This window comes from Nannospalax galili, unplaced genomic scaffold, assembly GCF_000622305.1.
Source record: "Nannospalax galili isolate Female #2095 unplaced genomic scaffold, S.galili_v1.0 scaffold612, whole genome shotgun sequence".
NCBI classification, from domain to species: Eukaryota; Metazoa; Chordata; class Mammalia; order Rodentia; family Spalacidae; genus Nannospalax; species Nannospalax galili.
The window spans coordinates 1,968,109-1,971,285 of record NW_008333388.1 but is presented as its reverse complement, the minus strand read 5'-3'; the positions used below and the strand labels follow the sequence as shown (position 1 = coordinate 1,971,285).

Here is a 3,177-nt window from a genome sequence, read left to right as displayed (position 1 = left end):
ATAATAAAATACAGACTGATTTTTCAAGATGATTGCTTTTGTTTGTACAGGGAAAATAATATTCCTAGAAAAAAGAGTGTCAGGATAGACAGATACTTTTAAATGGGTTTTTTCTTTCTTTTTCATTTTCTTTTTGTGTGTATTCACATGTTCGTGTATGTGTGTGTGTGTGTGTGACTCTATGTGTGTGTGTCCATGTGGAGATCAGAATGGGCTTTCTGTCTTTGGTCATTCCGCACATTAATTTTCGAGCCAGGATTTTTCACTGAACCTAGAACATGCCAATTCTGCTAGGCTAGTGGGCCAGTGAGCCCTGGGAGTCTGCCTGTCTCTGCCTCTCAGCTCTGGGACTACAGGCCTGCCACTGTACCTGGCTTCACCCCTCCCCACACGGTTGCTGGAGATGGAACTCTGGTCCTCTTGCTTACACAGCAGGCGCTGTAATGACTGAGTCCTCTCCCCAACCCCTAAGTGAGTTCTCTCCCCCATTTCCTTCCTCTCCTCCTTTTTCTTTTCTTTTGAGACAGTCTTACTATGTAGCCCAAGCTAGCCTTGAAATTGCAGTGATCCTCCTGCCTCAGCCGCCTTAATGCTGGAATTGCAGGTATGTACCACGATGTCCAGGGCTTATAAAAGCAAGGAAGACACTGCCAATAACTGTGCCTGTAGGCTCAACATCATTGGCAAGGAGATCATGGACCTTGTCCTGGACCCGAATTCAAAAGCCTGGCTGACCAGTGCATAGGTCGGAGCTTCTTGGTTTTCCGTAGCCTTGGTGGGGGAACTGACTTTGGGTTCACCTCCCTGCTGAGGGACTGGCTCTCTGTTGATTATGGAAAGAAGTTCAAGCTGGAATTCTCCATTTACCCAGCCCCCCCAGGTTCCCACCAGTGCCGTTGAGCCCTATAATTCCAACTTTGCCCTTCACACCACTCTGGAGCACTCTGATTGTGCCTTCATGGTAGACAACAAAGCCATCTGTGACATCTGTCATAGAAACCCCAATATTGAGCTCCTAACCTACACTAACCTTAACCCCGTTGTTAGCCAGATTGTCTTCCATCACTGCTTCCATGAGACTTGATGGAGTGCTGGCTGTAGAGCTGCCTGAAAGCCAGACCAACCTGGTACCCTACCTCCACATCCACTTCCCTCTGGCCACAAATGCCCCTGTCATCTCTGCTGAGAAATCCTACCATGAGCAGCTTACAGTAGCAGAGATCACCAATGCCTGCTTTGAGCCAGCCAACCAGATGGTGAAATGTAGCCCTCGTCATGGTAAAGACACGGCTTGCTGCCTGTTGTACCGTGGTGATGTGGTTCCCAAAGATGTCAATGTCACCACTGCCACCATCAAGACCAAGTGCAGCATCCAGTTTGTGGATTGGCGCCCCTCTGGCTTCAAGGTTGGCATTAGTTACCAGCTTCCCACTGTGGTACCTGGTGGCGATCTGGCCAAGGTACAGCAAAACCGAATGCATGTTGAACAACACCACAGCCCTTGCTGAAGCCTGGGATTGTCTAGACCACAACAAGTTTGATCTGATGTATGTCAAGTGTGCCTTTGTGGGTGAGGGCATGGAGGAAGGTGAGTTCTATGAGGCCCACTAGGACATGGTCTCCCTGGAGAAGTACTGTGAGGTTGGTGCAGATGGCAATGAAGGAGGGGATGAGGATGAAGAATATTAGCCCATGAGCTGTAATTTCATGGTTTTGGAATTCCTCTGTGTGTGTGTAACTGTCTGTCCTAAGGTATCAATAGAGGTGATGCTTCCATTATAAATGGCAAAAAAAATTGGTTGAGATACAATGGGTCCAGTCACTTCATGATCCTGTTCCCATGCCGTGGACTGCGTCCCTTCAGATCAGAAGCCCAAGTAAATCCTTCTTCAGTTAGAAAAAAAAAAACAAACAAACAAAAAACCCTCAAAACAGCAAACAAAAACATTGGTCATGGAGATGTAGTCCAGTTGGTAGAGGCCTTACATACACAAAGCTCTAGGCTTGATTTCTAGCACCAAATAAACCAGGTTTAGTGGCACATGCCTGTAATCTTAACATTCATGAGATAGAGGCAGAAGGATCAGAAGTTCAAGGTCATCCTTAGCTACACGGAGAGCTCAAGCCCAGTCTAAAATGAACAAACAAAAATGTTTGGTTAACAGTGAGCCCCTTGCAAGTTTGAAGCCGTACCTCACCCAGTAGGCCAGACTGTGACCGGAAGCCAGGGCTGCAGTGTCTGGGAAGAATGAGTGTTCTGGACAGCCCATGCCTGGTTATGTATGACAGCCCAGGCAAAGGGGACGGACATGATGGGGTCTCAGATGTGTTTGACAGGACAGAGAGGATACAATGGGCTGTTAGGGAGCACAGCCCTCTCTACCTTGCCCCACCTTCTTGATTCTTCTTACCCCAGCATCTCCTGCCCTTTGGTCTTCCTTCTCTGGTCCTCCCCCTGCCAGTGTCTGCCATCCCACTGTGCATGTGGTGCTCAGTTCTGAGTAGCAGAATGATGGATGACTTGCTGGTGACTGGGACTTCTTGTTCCCTGGTTGTTTTCGTAGCTGCCTTGGCTACATTTCCCTCTAGAAATCTGTGTCCTGGGTATAAAGCTGGCTTGGGAGAACTGTCCATCTGGGTTTGTTCGATTGTAAAATGCTGTCTTGCATTTAAAGTCACTATGGTCCATGATGAAGATCAGACGCGAGGGTACTGTTTTCTGGCCCAGAGATTGCAAGAAGCCTCTGGGGCTTACACCAGCACAGGAGGCAGTGATCGGTGGAGTCATCTGGTGTTCTGAGACACTCTATTTGTCCCTGGAATCTGGCGAGTGAGGCCTAGAGCAGCCTTGGGCTGCCAGTTTCTTTGTACAGTTCCGGTAACTCGCAGAGAAGATATAACAGCTAGCACATAATTTTTTGATGGCTTATTAACATTAAAAAATAATGCACTACTCCAAGTTTGGACTGGTGCACTGAATGGTCTAGACTCTTACATTGTTGGAAATAAGGTAATTCTCTCTCAATAATCTACTAAAAGGAAAAATCATTTTCAAGGGAAACTTTCTATACATGTATATATACACACACATGTCACATACTTTACCACCTTTAAAAACATCCCTATAGTTATTGAATATTAATTCTCTACCAGCCTTTATATACATCCTTACATTTG

At 46.7% G+C, this 3,177-nt stretch overlaps 1 pseudogene; it reads left to right on the top strand.

The window, feature by feature from the left end:
* Positions 1-616: 616 nt before the first annotated feature.
* On the top strand, positions 617-1,689 carry LOC103730023 (annotated as a pseudogene).
* Positions 1,690-3,177: the final 1,488 nt, after the last annotated feature.